This window comes from Emys orbicularis, chromosome 9 (genome assembly GCF_028017835.1).
Source record: "Emys orbicularis isolate rEmyOrb1 chromosome 9, rEmyOrb1.hap1, whole genome shotgun sequence".
Lineage (NCBI taxonomy): Eukaryota > Metazoa > Chordata > Testudines > Emydidae > Emys > Emys orbicularis.
The window spans coordinates 26,826,477-26,842,267 of NC_088691.1; positions in this window are offsets into that span (position 1 = coordinate 26,826,477).

Sequence of the window (15,791 nt, forward strand, 5' to 3'; positions counted from 1 at the left end):
GGGTCCAACCTCAATTTGTTTCTTTGTATGTGACTTTAACACATACTAGAAAGCAAGGGGAACTGGAAGCACAATGGAGTCGTTCCATTTCCTTCTCAGCTGCAGCAGAGCAATCATCCCCTTTGGACAGTGTGACCGTGGGAAGGCCCTCCAAGGCGACATCTTCAGTGCAGGCTAATCCTGAGTTAAGCAGTTCCAGGTTAGCCTATCACACTACAGCATGACCACACTGTCCTTATCGGCACACTGCTCTCACTCCCTGCATCCGCACTGGTGCTGTAACTCAGTGATAAGCAAGCCGCTATCTAGGCGTGTGTAAGCCAAGATTCATTGTGCCACATCTCACTGCATCTCTCTGTGCTCGCATTCGCAAGGTGCTGTAGGGCAACTCGTCCACTCACTCAGGGCATTGTGGGAGGAAATCATCTAGATCTGGGAAATTCAATTCTTGGCAGGCCCCAGGCTGGTGTGGTGGTATGCTGTGACATGCTTAAAGTATGAATCATGCTCCTGTTAATAACTAATGCTTTTATAGAGGCACGGTTTCTTTTTTGTGCATCTGCAGAAGCTGTTGCCAAGAGACACTGATGGGTGTTTCAGAGGCTGCTCTTGACCTGAAGAAGGTGAAGGCAGAGGCTTACAAGCAGAAGGGGACCAGGTGAAGATGGAGGTGTGGACACGCTGGTGCTGTTTTTCTCAGCAGATTCCCTCCTCTGCATATCCTCACTTCTGGATCAAGACCGCAAGCATACACTGGCAGGACCACATTGTAGTGAAAACATGGGATGACCAGCAATAAACCCAGAATTTTTGCATAAGGAGAGCCAGATTCCTGGAGCTGGGTAAGGAGCTTGCCCCAGCCCTTGAGTAGCAAAGCACCCTGATAAGAGAGTCAGTAATGCTCCAGAAGCATGCTTCTATCACCTTGTGAAAGCTGGCAACCCCAGATGGCTACAGATCTGCTGGTAATCAGTTCAGGTAGGTAAAACCACAGCTAGCAAAGTGGTCATGAAGGTTTTGCAAGGCAGTTAATGCTGTGCAGACCTCCATGGTTATAAGGCTTGGAAAAATCCCTGAAATAATGGCAGGGCTTGAACAGCTCAGCTGGGCAAGTGCAATCAAAGGCATGTATGTACCCATCCTATGCCTGCCATTTCAAGCAAATACATACATTTACAGGAAAGGAATGGGGATACTACTCCAGATACACTGACAGGCAGGGTGCATGATGCCACAGTGTTCAAGAGGTCTGGCCTTTTTCAGCATGGGCAATGGGCAAACAGTATATGTTTCCCCCTTATCACAATCATCAAGCCGCTATCTGTGACCCAGCATACTTTCTGTTGCCTTTGTTGATGATGGCTTATCCTGATATGCACCAGCCAGGCAAGAGGCTGTTTAACTACATGCTGAGCCAATGCAGGATGTGGTGGAATGTGCCTTTGGCTGTCCGAAAGCAGGATTGTGCTGCTCACTGACTAAAGCTAGTGGCAGGTTGCATCACAGCTTCTGTTTAAAGGTTGACCTCTGTAAGTCCTCTCAAACTGACATATCAAATGTAGTCAGAGGATTCCTTTGAAATCTGGTGTGCCTCAGGCCGGCGCAGAGTAGGGTTGCTTACAAACTTTTTGAAAAAAGCTGTGGGTTTTGTGGTTTCTTCCCATCCCCTGCAGAGCTAGAGATCAAACAATTGATGTGATGGGGGTCAAAATGGCCTCTAGCTGTCAAGTTTTACCCAAGGTAGGGCCTGGCACCCCTTAAATCTTTGGGGGATCTAAATTGAGACTGGTATTTAAGAAAAAGTACAGAGTTTACAATGCAATGAGCCAATACAGAAAAACATCTAGAGGGTTTCCGTTCCCACCAATGTATATGTTTTACTGCTTAAAGAACAGGAGTACTTCTGGCACCTTAGAGACTAACAAATTTATTTGAGTATAAGCTTTCGTAAACACTCTAACATTTGAACGGTTATTTGGATTGCTTTGAAATTCTGTATGCCTCATGGGGGTGTGTGATAGCACGAGTGACCTAAATTTAGGGTCATTTGTCCAAGGGGTTCCCGGGTTACAGCCCTCCAAATAGAGTTTCCTTCTGCTGCCAAGAACCTTCTGCTTCCTTCTTCAGTTTTCTTCTGCTGCCGAGAGGTACTAAGGACCTTGTTGAGATTGATGGCTGTGAACTCACCCTTCAGTTAACATAACTATGGATACCTTAATCCCAAGTCCCCACCTAAGCCAAAACAAGTTTTGGACTGAATAGCTGGAGATTGCTACAATTTGTGAGTCGTGGGTGGCAATTTTATTTTGGGGGGAATGTAGTCAAAGTATTTGGGGGAAAATACTATTTCCCGGGAAGGGAAGGACATTAGTGGCAGAGGAGAAGAGGGGTTTGGGGCTGGAGCAAGTGAAGTTTTACCTAAGGTAGTACATGACACCCACTAACAATTTGGGGAACCCAAATGTGAACAGTATTTAAGAACATACTCACTTTTGTGCTTGTGTAAATGTGCAGTTCAAAGGATTACAGTGCACACGTGCCAACACAAAAGGGAGAGGGTTTTTATGCAGCCACTTTGTGTGTGCTTGGGTAGTTTGAGGGAATACCCCACCACTGATGCTTCTAGTCCAAACCTTTGTACACCCATGCAATGAAGATTTAATAGTTCATGTTGCTTGCTACAAGTTGTCTGTTATAATATTGTGTGTTTTTTATTATTTGGGGAGGCTTCCTGTGAGCATAACAGAAGAGTCAGCAGCCAGTCTAACCACAATTTGTGTTATATCAAGTGGGAAGGAGCCAGAGAACTCTGTGGAGGGTGGGGGAGGGTGGGGAGGAGGGGGACAGGGACAAGGAGAAGACTTGCAGCTGTAGAGGGGGCAGGACATGAGGGACAGTGGTTAAAAAGCCTTGGATTGGTTATTTGAGAAAATCTGTATTTTATTAATCCCTGGAGGGAGTTAGAGCAGGGTGAAGTGGTTACTTCCTGATCTCGGGGCTGCTTAATGTGATGTTTCCAGAAACACACAGCGTGGAGATTTGGAACTGACAGCTCGGATATCTTGACCACTGAGGGTTGTCAACATGTGGATTCTGGGTGATTCCTGGATCATGAAGTTGTAGAAGTTGGCAGGAGAGCAAGGTGTACACACCATGATGTAGGGATTGATGACTACACACTGATATGGGTGGACACAGGTGGCCTGCATTGTCATCATGTTTTTCCCACTATGCTACATCCGACTTGTGACTTAGGTAGTTGTGATCTACTGGATATTGTGTGCTTCACTCTTATAGAAGTGAACTGGGCCTTTTCCTGGATGTACACCTCATACAATACATGAGAGCAGATTTGAACCGCATCAGAGACTTGTGTCGAGGAGCTGTGATAGTTTTCTCTGCTGTGGCTGAGCACCTAAATACACCTCTACCCCAATATAACGCTGTCCTCGGGAGCCAAAAAATCTTACCGCGTTATAGGTGAAACCGCGTTACATTGAACTTGCTTTGCTCCACCGGAGTGCGCAGCCCCGCCCCCCTGGAGCACTGCTTTACCGCGTTATATCCGAATTCAGGTTATATCGGGTCGCATTATATCGAGGTAGCAGTGTAATTTCTACAGTGATAGTAGAAGGCTATTAAATGTTGGAAGAACATTAATTGGGAAATTGGAGGGTTCATGACTGACCAGAAAATGAATACAGTATGGCATAGAGACATTACAAGTTCTAACACCTCACTGTTGCTTGGAGATGGGGTACATCTATTCAGTGGTGCAAGTAGAAATCATTTCTTGCCAGTACTGCATTCATGGAAAGGACACAAGGGAGGGCACGTGACCTCCCCATGTGACCCTCCATGTGACTCCTCCCCCCACCCCCCGCCTGGGGCCCCTACATTCTCCCCATCTCCTCCGACACCCCCCTTACCTGTCTAAAATTGTACAATTGCATCTGTTAAACAGATGCAGTTGTGAAATGATACTTTGGGCCCCTGGTGCCACCTGTACTTCCAGGTGTCCTTGAGGATCCAGCAGCACCCCAAATTGAAAACTTCTTAAATGAAAGAAGGATAGGAAGGACAATCACCCCACTGTCCCTTAACACACTATCAGTGCCTCCCTTATGTCCAAACTAAACTTCTGCCAGCTCCTGCCTTTATCTAAGTAGTGCTCTCCGCCAGGCACTAGGAAAGCAAAGCTGTTGCGCCATCTGGGTTTGATGGAAAAGAGGCATAGAACTGTGTGTGCCATGTGCATCTTGATAGAACTACAGCCCAAATTGTTTTATTATTTTCCTCCGCATGACATACAGGAGGGGCAATCAAAATCAGCCTGGCAGAACGTGCATGAGAACTGTCTCTAGACAGATAAGCAGTTGATCAAAATCACATTCTCTGATTTCTTGGAGCCAAATCCTGTTCCCGTTGAGATCAAAAGGAGTTTTGCTATTGAGTTCAATGGGAAATTTGGAGAGGAAAGAACAAAACCACACAAGCAAGGGCTATGTTGCTTATACCACAGGTATCAAAGGCTGCTGACTCATATGAGAAATTCAGCAGACATCTGATCTTTGTCCATTGCAAGGGAGAAATCAGTAATCAATGAGGCTAGAACACTCTCTATACCATATCCAACTCATAAGTCCATCTGCAAAGGATCAAGGAAATATGAAGGCTCCAGATTACCTTAAAGTCCTCAGTCCCTTGGTCAGAATGCTCCCATTAGTATATGGTCATAGCCCAGAGGCTGGAGCAGGAAATAGGCAAAATGGAGATGTTTCCAGGCCAGGGCCTTTTAGCTTCTGCCAAGTGCCAAATAAAGGGAAATCTGTTCTGACTGTGAAAGATGATGTTTGGAGTCACATGGGTGAGTTACATGTCCATCATCCTCACCCATATTCTAGTTAAAACATTCACAAAAAGTCCATTAAGTGTAGACAGGCGTTTTCTAGGGTCCATTGTGAGCTAAGTGTTCCTTAATGGGCCATTCAACTTGACTTGTCTCTTCATGTGCTGGCTAAATACCTTGTGGGTGTTACCACAGGAGCAAACATGTAGTAAACCTAGCTAATATTCATAACTTCAGATACCAAGATGAATATACATGCATAGAAATAGCATAATCATAAGTACCAGCTATTTCACCTACATGACTATTCCCAAAAGAGATTCTGAAAAATCACACCACATACCTGAGACCCTATGTGCCAGCACCATGCCCCACTGGAGTTTTGTTCTCTGCTATGGAACAACAGAGATGGAGCCAGTGATATCACTCCATTTAGCCTAAAAGGGCAAGGTTAATTTGTAGCTGTTCAGGTGTGACTGCACCTTTAGTCAGTGAGGGCACACTGGCTGGCACACATTCAGGTTAATGGGCTTCAGTGTTCCTTTGCAGTTAACTTTGTAATGTTCATAAACCTGGTATGTGCTGAGGTGGTTTAAAGCATAACACAGGTTTTTAGGTTTGCAAATCTGTGAACCTCGGCCTTTTAAAGATTTTATTAGTATTATTTATTTATTTTGCTGGTCATAATGTGGGTGGGTATCCGCTCCGCCCTCTGTGCATGAGGTTATGTATGTGTCTTGTAGCCCTCCTCTTAACACTAGTTAGAAGGAATTTTTTCTATATTTTTTTTCTATATTTTTCAGCTATATTTTCCAGTACAGTGATGAAATGGGTGTTTGTATATACAAACATCAACATGCTTAACTACCCACTTTCCCCCAAAATATGTAGTATTTCAGTCTGTTTATATGGAAGTTATAGGAGTTGGGTGAGGAGCTATTTCAGCATATGTATGATTTATTAAAAGACAAATTTTAAGTAGAACTGTATCTTAAACTGCATTATGGTATTGTACCCAAACATTGCATTTCAATGGGAGATTCAACTTCCTTTTTAGGACCAGAACAGACTCCTGAAACTCTTACCACAAAAGTGGTCCACAGATATGCAAATAGTCCCATTGTCTTCAATGGGATTGATCAAATGAATTAGGATTTTCAGGATTTGGTTCCAAGTTTGGACATTGTTCTGGATGAAACCTACAATGCCTCAGCTGTCAGATCAGAAGGCGCTTCATTCAAATAAAGGTGGGCAGATATGTGATGAGTCCTGGCTCCATTGCTAAGATGAGGAACATATTTTCAGCAAAGTTCTTGGCAGATTCCTGAGGCAGCTGGTTTAAGGCCATCAGTGTCTGTCATTATTATCTTTACTTATAGTTACCTCACCCACAAAGCTGGAAAATGAGGCATTTGTTTTCTATGTTTTGTTGCTCCAGTTCCAGTTAACAAAATGCATGTTAGACTAGTTTGGCTGCAAAGAATAATTCTATGTACACTGGGGACAACACCTGATTCATGCAAGGCTGCAGAACTGGGCTGACATCAGAATCCAAACATCCTTTGGCCAGTGCAAGCAGAAGCATTCCTCTAATGATTTGTACTTGATGTGATGCAGTATGAATGTAATGGATAATTCAGACCAAATGGGAGAAACAGAATAAAAAACACTGTTTAAACACCTTCCATCCCTTCGCCTCCCCTCTTGAGGACTCCTGACCAATTTAACAGCACAATACATATGCTAAGAAACTTAAACAAAGCCTTTGTTTAAGTTTATTAGCATATGCATTGTGCTGTTAAAGCCATATAAAGAATGAATGCCCTCCCTAGCTGTGTTCTGCTCCTTTAAGGCTAGCCCCAAGTCTTTCTGGGTACCCTGTACCCACTAAAAATCTCTTGCCGGTACTGGGTACTGGAGAGTACCGCCCTACTTGCACTACTGCATATATTGAACAGGAGTCAGAGGATCTTTACTGACATAAAATTGTCATTATTTGGAAACAGAAATCCTGTCTGTGATCTCAGTCGCTGGCACTGCCACAAACTCCACCCTCTACTCATTCTGAAATATGACCAGGGGTATCATTCTACTGTAACATACTTGCCCTCACTCTAGGCACTGCATGTGAGTTAGGTTATGTGGAGCATGGGGGAAGTAACATCAGGAGAAATGTTTCTATACCAGAAGTGATGACTTCAAAGACATATGTTCCCTGCTTGTTGTGGGATGGACTGGGTACAGTAGTGTGTGTGTGTGTGTGGGGGGGCAGGTTGAAGGGGGCAATGCTGGGAATAGGTCAGGGGCATGGCTGGGGATGTGTGTTGAAGCAGGGCTGGTGGAGCCCAGCTGATGTGTGTGGGTGTGTGGGACGGGTGGGAGTGTGCTGGCTGGCTTGATATGCAAATGGCAAGACATAATATGCACAATTGCCTAAATGACTACTGCCTATCAACAACATATCTTATTCCCATTCAAAACATTAGGAAATTCAATGGCAAAAAACTACATTAATGCAGAGTTAAAGTTGCTTGGTGGTTTATCGACCCCTTGCAGGGCATTTAGCTGAGCAAAACTTAAACGTCTGAAAACCAGGCAATGCACAGCTAAGGTTACCCATGGTTAAGTCATTGCCATTGCTCTGTCTGTTTGACCTCAAATTCGGAAGCCTTTTGATCACACTGACTGAGCCTCCAAGTTGCCTTCCATTCCCTGGATGACCCTAGTACTGTCTCACTTGGTCCTGACAAAAAGAAGAAAAAAAAAGTTTGAATAATATGACTCCTTATAATTTCATACTCACAGTACGCAGCTGCAACTAAGTAGTAACAACTTTCATCTCAAAAGGATACTGTTCTTGTTGCTGATTCTCTCAGCCAGCACATTTCTGCCTGCTGTGAGGTGCTCTTTTTGGGAAAGAGAGCTGTCGATGGGGGTGTGGTTCAGGTGCTGGGAGGTAGAGAATAGCAATGGTGATTATATTAATCCCATTTCCAATTGGTGCAGCCTTACATGTCATGCAGCTTCAGGTTCCAGAATAGAAGGACCACTTATTTCAGGCCTTGGGGAGGAGACCTTTCGTGTGTTCAAGGGAAATCTTTCTCCTTGTGGCAGATGAAAAGATAAGTGACTGGAGAAGGATTACAAGTTACAAGCGTGGGAAGCTTGCCCTACCAAGCAATCTCAGAGACCACCTGGAATATTTACAGAATGAAAAATGAACCCAGATAAGATCAGCAATAAATCAGCTTTTGCCTAGTGGGAGATATTTGGAAAGTAGTGCCTTTAAGGATTGAGTTACGGTAAATTACATTTTGCCTGGGCTTTTTCCTTTTGTATTAAGTGCTTTTCCAGTAAAAAATTGCTTCTGCATTCAGCCACTCTAAGATGCCAGTTTGTAGGTCTTTTTCTTGTCCCCCATTTTAAGTAGTATTGTTGGGAGGTAAGGAAGCTGGGGATGGAGAGGTATGGACAAGCATAATGGCACAATGTCTACCCGCAACTGAAGCAGCTGCTGGGATTATAGGGTAAAACCTGCCCAAATATTTTGCAATATCCCTCATAATAATAACCATATTACCTGGTTGAGATGCAGATTCCTCCCTGGATTCTACTATTTGGGTCCCCTCCACCTGGCTGTGCTCTTCCTGGTCCGGATCAAGGAAGAGCTCTCTCTGAGGCTGATGTTCCCCCTGTGACAGTGTACCCCATAAGCTTTATGGGGGGGTGCTTATAAATGTATGTATGACATAACTGGAATATGTTTTGTGCTGCCTGTACCATGTAATATATCTCCGTAAAGGTTATGGTCTACTATATCTATTCATCCTATTTGTACATATATATCATTCTCTACTTGAGGTTAAGAATATGGGCTGTATGGTGGCTTGGTTTCTAAGTAAGCTTTGTGAGGCATTTAGTCAGCTTCTTTAGGAAGGAATTCGCCAGGTTAAGTACCTGATCAGGAAACACTTGGGGAACAATGCATCTTGGAATGCTCCAATCCACATAAGAAGTCTTCCTGGAGACCTGCAAGATACCATGTGGACAATGGCTTCGGCCTGTAAAGACTGAGTCATGCAGGGACATGTGACTTGCCCAGGTGACTCCAGAACTCCATCTTGGAGCTGGACTTTGCATAGGAGGGAGGAGGGGGGTCTCCACGCACAAGAGAGAGTCTATTTAAACCCGTGGGAGACCCCTCCATTTGGTCTTCAGCTGGCTAAGGAAGGAGCCTCTCCACCCCCCCACCCCAGGATACTTGAAGGGAACTGGAACAAACGACAATAACTACAGGGGGTGTGAGTGATTGCTGGACCCAGGCTAAAAGGAGATTAGCCTGTAAAAGGGAGCATTCTGGAACTGGTGAGGAACTTATCTGTATTTAGTTTGATTAGACATAGATTTGCGCATTTTATTTTATTTTGCTTGGTGACTTACTTTGTTCTGTCTGTTACTACTTGGAACCACTTAAATCCTATTTTCTGTATTTAATAAAATCACTTTTTATTTAGTAATTTACTCAGAGTATGTATTAATACCTCGGGGAGCAAACAACTGTGCATATCTCTCTATCAATGTTATAGAGGGCGAACAATTTATGAGTTTACTCTGCATGAGCTTTATGCAGGGTAAAACAGATTTATTTGGGTTTAGACCCCATTGGGAGTTGGGCATCTGAGTGCTAAAGACAAGCACACTTCTGTGAGCTGTTTTCAGGTAAACTTGCAGCTTTGGGGCAAGTGATTCAGACCCTGGGTCTGTGTTGGAGCAGACGGGAGTGTCTGGCTCAACAAGACAGGGTGCTGGAGTCCTGAGCTGGCAGGGAAAACAGGAGCAGGGGTAGTCTTTGCACATCGGGTGGCAGCTCCCAAGGGGGTTTCTGTGACCCAACCCGTCACACCCCCAAGCTCTGCATGGCTGTTTGGTGAGATGGAGGGCACCTGCTTTGCTGACATCCAAGTTCTGAATGCACACCTGTCCCAGCTCCACAGGTGTGTCCATGCTGAAACGGGTCTCTGTGCTCAGGGTGCTGCTCAGAACATGATCCATTTAATCATGAGATGGACAGGACATCATGGCAGCACCAGATTTCTTATAGTTATCCACAGCTTTCCAGTACCTCACCTTGAGCCCCTTTATCTTTTCCCTGCACTGCTGCTGTCCAATCCACTTGGTCCCATGATCAGCCAGCAGCTGCTGAGATAGTCTATCATACATTTTGGGGGACCTCTCAGAGGAGTTAAAGTCATGGTTTTTGTTTGCTTCTGCCCCAAGCAGCATCAAGAATCTGGTTTCAGTCTCTGGCCAGGTGACTGCCTGCTGATACATGGGCTCAGTACTGGGCATTATTCTGCTGGATAAAACACTGGAGATGGGTGAAGGTGGAACAGCTGCAAGCAGTGTGGGACTGAGAAGTCTCAGCAGAAGCATATGAAAGGAGACCACTTCTGGTTTGGGGTTAGAGCACAAGTAGATGGCAAGTCAGTACACAAGGAATGGTTGCCTAGGGGGCTTGAAGAAAGGGATTGGAGGACCATCATGTATTGATTCAGGTGACTGGCTGTGGCTGACCATTTTCACTGCAGTTATGTTGGGTTAGCAATACTCAGAATAAGCTATTTTAGGTCCATCCTATACCTCAGGGCATGCTGGCTGCCTTGCCATATGGCACAGATCAAGGCATTTGGATGTATGAATGTGGAGCTTCTTAAGGGGAAAACCCACAGCTGAACCAGTGTTAAGTTTGCCATGAAAACAAAGCCTAAGACTGCAGAGCAATATATTCTCTGAAGCCAGAGCACAAGACCCCCTTGTGGAAAGGGGAGTAGTGTACCTTGGTCTCCCAGAAGCATTTGATCTTCAGCCCTCTGTAAAGAGAGCAACAAACTCTGAAAAGCCCAAACAAGATGCTAAGAGAAGTGACATCAGGCAGAATATATAATGCTTCAGATAACATTGCAGGCACTGTAACTGCAGTACAGAACTTACAGTGCATAACAAGTAATACTACTGTCTACCTAGGGATCATTTCCTTTAAATATAATCATTACTAATTATATACATTACCGTAGCACATGGAGGTCCCAATGGGACCCCTCTGGGTATTTGTACAAAGAGAAAAAGATGATACCTTCTTGGAACAGCTTAAAATCTAATTAAACAACATGCAACAAAAGGGTGTAACAAGCACTTGGAAGGACTAGGGGATGGAGAATGAGGAAAACAGTAGTAAGAACATGAATTTACATAGGCCGATATATGCACAACTAGATGGAGCCGCATAGACCCTGAAAGATGCACATGAGGGGAGAAGGACTTACCAAAAGAGACACTGAAAGAATGAGCAGTGTTAGGAGGAGAACCATGGGAGGACGGGATGGTGAAACCCAAGGAAGGTATGAACAAAGATGTTAAATGCAGCTGAAAAGGATGAAAATGGAGTACAGATTTAGCCATGAAGAGGCTGTTAGAGACCATCCTGAGAGCAGGTGCAGTGGCGTGGAGAGGATGGAAGCCCGTTCTGAGGAGGTCAGGATGAAGTTGGATATGGGGAACTCAAGCCAACCGTTGTAGACAGTGTATCCAATGGGTTTGGAGGTGAAAGCAGCTGAGGTAATTAGTTAAGAGATGCCACTGGGGGCAAGGGCTGGTTTTAATTAGAATAGGGCATACCAGACATTGCTTGTATTGTGAGAGGAGGGAAACTGATGAGAAGTGAGAGAGAAAGTAGTAAAGAGAAGGAGTGGTAGAAGGGTGTGGACAAGCAGAGAAATGAGCTGCAAAAGGATGGGGTTAGGTCAGGAGGTGAGAAACCATCAGTGTGAGCATGAAGAACGGAGAAGAGCGTGATAGAGAAGGGGTAGTCACATCAGCGTTTGCTGTTCTTCCCTTTGAAAAAGTCTAAAATCCTGCACAGAGAGGGAGGAGGATGTTGGGGTGGGGAGGGGAAGATGGAGGTGCAAGAGGGATTCCCAAGTAGTTGACTAGGTGGCTGGGATTGTGGGTGTGGGAATTCAGTGGTGGTGGAGAAGTATTGCTGGTCAGTTAGGAAGACTGAAGAACTGAAAGCTGTTACCAAGCCATGATTTAATTTCTGAAAAAGATGTAAACAGATTCTTTAGTTTTCATAAAAATGTGATAACAATTTGGCATAATGAAGTGAGTGCTTGAACATTGGATACATAGTACTTTCTTAGCAATAAGTCAGTAGCCTTGACAAGAACAAAGGGGAACCAGCAATGTTTTGGAAATAAGTCATTTGGATAAATGAAAAATGATCTCTTAACCCAAAACAAAAATCAGTCCAAAGCACTGTTGTGTGGTAACCCAGAATGTGACTTGAGAGATGAAAAGAAGATCTTCAGGCTGCTTCAGACATGAGCTGTTGTCAGGGCCGGCTCCAGCTTTTTTGCCGCCCCAAGCGGCGAAGAAAAAAAGAAAAGAAAAGCCCGATTGAGCGGAGTGACTGAGCTGCCGCCGAAGTGCCGCTGAAGAGGAAGCAAGGCACGGAAGGACCCGCCGCCAAATTGCCGCTGCAGACCCGGACATGCCGCCCCAACAACGGACGGAGTGCCGCCCCTTTCTATTGGCCGCCCCAGGCACCTGCTTCCTTCGTTGGTGCCTGGAGCCGGCCCTGGCTGTTGTCAGGAGAGACGGAGCTCACAAAATACCAAACAACGCAAGCAGTGAGAAAGAATCCCTGATTTGCACACTTGCTTCTGTCTGCATTATTACTATTCTTGGGGAGTTGTGTTTGTGGTGCAGTCTAACATTATGATCAGAAATTATGTAACACTCCACTTCCCACATTTTAAATAGATCATATAATTTCAACTGATATAATGTAGCATACCGATCTGCTCCTGTAAACGACGTATGTAAAGATAATGGCTGTCACACTTCTATATGGAGGGAACGATCATGTGGGTGCAACATTTTCATTCAATGTGTTCCAGTTTAATGTCTTGATTTGTATTAATATATGTGCTACAATTTCTGACAATTATTTTAAAGATACTGCCGACCAGAGAACTGCACAGCTAACAAGAGTCGCAGTGCCACCCTCAGATATACTGGTATAGCTCCTGTGAAACTCAGGGGGAGTTCCGCATGCCTATTAAGGGCCCAAGAACTGAGAAAGTGTTTGTGTGACGAGAAGGGAATGAACTATTCAGACGTGGTTGTTGGTGATCTTGCTGTGGGAAGGGTTTATGCTGTTTTAAAAGAAATGTCTTCCCGGAAATGTTCACAGTCATCTTGATGTCGTTGATTGCTCATTTTTGCTTTTTGTTTTAGCAAATCTTTATGCAAGCCGCATACTTTTGCTGGCGATGCGTCTCCACATCTGAGACGGTGGCTGTGCTGCAGTTAGCCCACCCAAATAATGGAATACCTTCACACTGGCCTTCAGTGACATAAGCATTATTATTCATCGTTTATATTACAGTAGCAACTAGAAGCCACATCTGAGACTGGGGCTCTCTTGTGTTAGGTGCTGAAGGACATAAATCCACACCGTGTAGAGGTCAAGCAAAGGAGTTTATTACACACAGCGCTGGCGGAGTGTCACCTGGCTTATTAGGCTCAGAGACACTGTCAATCAATTGATTACAATAGAATATATAGATTTTCCATGGGCGGGGGAAAGTGGCGGGGTAGGCAGTTCCACACCCCGGGATAGGTTTTGCAGCAAGACAAGATAGCACATTAGCCAAAGGTTAAAAGGTTACATAATGTCTCCGCCCATGGTCTCAAGTTAGCAAGTTAACATTTAATTAATACTTTGATAAAATGTTATTAGTATAAAATATATATGTTGAATTCTGATTTGGGGTCCATAGGAATGGAGCAACTCCTTTGATTGTCCAACAGGTACATTCCTAGTGTAAGGGGACTGTTGCCCCCTTACTAACATTCAGTGGGGGTGTTTTGGTTGGCTAGCTCCCAGCACTAAAAGGGGAAGGGTCGACAGCAAATCAGGAGCCTGAGACTGACAGTCCCCAGGAACAATGGGGAGAGGCCAATGCTCCAGATCAGCCTGATTGACAGGGCGGGCAGGCTAATCAGGGAGTCAGGAGGCCACGGGGGGTCCCGTCCTCCGTGTGAACTGGAATTGCCTGAGTCAGACAGAATGGGGCCGAGCTAAGGAGAGAGCAGGGGCCCGAGCTAAGTTGCTGGAAGCAGAGCTGCAGCCCCAAAGCCAGAGCACAGCCCAGAAAGAGCAGACCTGCCCTGGGAGCAGAGCTGTAGTAACCAGAGCCAGAGAGGCCAGAGAAGCAGCCCAGGGAGCTGAAGGCAGAGCAGCAGCAGCCGTGCTGAGGCAGAGTGGAGCTGGAGCTGGAGCTGGAGCTGGGGCTGGGGCTGGAGCTGGGGCTGAGGCTGGAGCAGTCCGGAGCTGGGTGCGGTGAGCAGCTGGGGAGAGTGAGGGGGACCCTGGGCAGTGGGCCCAGCGCAGGGAGACACCTCAGCCAAGAGGCCTTGCAGGCCAGACTTGGAGGGGGATCGTAACCCTGTCAGTGCGGGGGCAACGCTGGGAAAAAGGGTCCTGCCACCTAGAGCCTGAGAGCGTGTGGCCACCGCCCGAGCAAGTGTCCAACCCGCAGCGTCTCTGCAGCACAGCCAGGGCCTGAGAAGGAGCCTGGGACCTACAAGGAACAGACTGTGACCTGCCCTGACGTTCCAGAGACACTGTTTGTAATGTTCCCTGCCACAGAGCGGGGTGATGTGTTTACTTTAACCTTTCCCATTTTTCCTTATTCTTTTTAAAATTAATTGTTAATTAAACAACTTGTATTTGCTTTAAATTGTATGAAATGATCAGTGGGTCAGGGAGGTGCCCAGTGCAGAGAGAGTACCCCGGAGTGGGGACACCCTAGCCCCTGTCCTGGGTGACCACAGCAGGGTTGGGGGTCGAGCCCCCCAGGAATCCTGGGCCCAGCCTTGTCGGGGTTTACGAGGACTCTGCCAGACAGGAGAGTGGAAGGGGAGTCTTCAAGGGCAGGGAGGCCTCTGGGTAAAGGAAGTGGGAGCGAGGACTCAGATCCTTTCGCTAGCCCACTTCACCGGGGTAGTGCAGAAGCCAGGAAAGTTCCTCACAATAGCGGGACCATTCCCCCGCTTACACTAGGGGTTAAAACAAAGAAACAGCGAAAGGATATGATAATACAGATTGTTTCCTTTATGTCTTAAGGCAGGGCATTGGTCCCTGGGAAGGGAGGTGGAAGGATGCCATATCATTATACTGACATGTGTCAATTTTCATAAACTCAAGGTTGTATCTGTGGGAAGAACGTTCCTTACAGAAGAGACTGACACAATAGGAACAATTTGTTCAATCTGAAACATTGGATGAAACATCATTATTCAGTTATTGCTTCAACATCTGGCATTTCTACTGACCAAGCATATCTTAGCAAAGGCAATGTTATCTTGTTTATTTTGCTTTTCTCTTATCTCTGGACTTTGGGTCTGAAAAAGAGCTGGCACAATCCATGTACCAGGTTGTTATATAAAATGCACATGGATTTTAACCCTTCAGGTGCACAGAGCAAGAGACAATCCCTGGCCCAGAGAGCTTACATTGGAAATAGACTGTATCATCCACATTTGTGGGGCAGTGGGCTAACAATGGTTTAGAGCTCGACTGGATGACATATGCATGAGGTGTGCAGGCTTTGGAAACCCCTTTGTGATGCGTGGAAATATCTGGAGAAGCCACACTGCTGCTTTACAGTTATCTACCACGTCTGCCAATTAGCACAGATTCCCCTCCATGGATCTCATGCGAGGCATTGGCTTCCAGGGCCTGATTCTCCCAGGTGCTGAATGCCTTCAGTTCCATTCATTCATCAGCCTCTTTCCCAGCTCATCCATCCTTTTAACAGGCATCTTATTAATCCAGTGCTCCAGCTGCTTGTTGGTTTCCTGCTGGAGTTTCAGT